Source organism: Penaeus japonicus, unplaced genomic scaffold (genome assembly GCF_977035675.1).
Source record: "Penaeus japonicus unplaced genomic scaffold, GWHDUDI00000001_assembly GWHDUDI00000006, whole genome shotgun sequence".
In the NCBI taxonomy this organism is placed as follows: Eukaryota; Metazoa; Arthropoda; class Malacostraca; order Decapoda; family Penaeidae; genus Penaeus; species Penaeus japonicus.
The window spans coordinates 36936542-36937535 of NW_028234408.1; positions in this window are offsets into that span (position 1 = coordinate 36936542).

A 994-nucleotide genomic window follows, 5' to 3' on the forward strand; every position below is an offset into this window, starting at 1 on the left:
ATGTGCTCTTATTTTTGGGGAAAAAATATCTATCTAAAAAGCAATTTCCCTCTTCTGTTAGCCCTAGTCGAAGAGGAGGACTACCTTCATGGCTTGGTGAAATTAGGTTGGTCGGTGGGTTAGGATTTTTAAGATAAAAATGCCCATAAAACAGAGCATTCAAAATTCCCGCCAGAGATCGCTTCGTATCGCGATCGCTATGCACGCGGTACGCCAAGGGGATGGGGGGGGGGGGGTAAATCATGACGAAACCGCATTATTAACATTTTTATTTTGCTGTTGACAGATATATGATGAAACTCAGGCACACATATGATGAAACCAAGTCACACATATGATGAAACTAAGGTACATATTCATTCATTTCACAATTTCCCCGATTTACTCCATGCCCTTCCCTACTATCGGGGCCCAGAGTGTGTGGCACAGGGAATTATGTTCACTATTTATTAATGCGGTATTATTTGGAAAAATTACCATCATTATCATTATCGATAGCATTAGCATGATCGTTACCATCATCAATATCATCATCATTATCGTTATAATTATCGTTGTCGCTATCATCACCATTATCGTTATCATTATCACTATCATCATCATTACCATTATCATTACCGTCATTATCACCATTGTTGTTGTTTTTGTCGTTCTGGGTAGTGTTTTGTTGTTATGGTTATATCATCAAAATCATTATTGCTTTAATATCACAATCATTGTTATCATTATTATCATTATCATCACAATCATGATTATCATAATTTTTACTATTATTATTATCATCATTACAATTATTATATCGTTTTCATCATCGTTATTTTCATCATTATTTTATTATAGTAATATCGGCAGCATTACTTAAGCATCAATTCTCAGGTGTTATGGATATATATATATATATATATATATATATATATATATATATATATATATATATATATATATATATATATAACGAGAGGCATTGCTATGGTGCCCCCAACGAATACAGTGT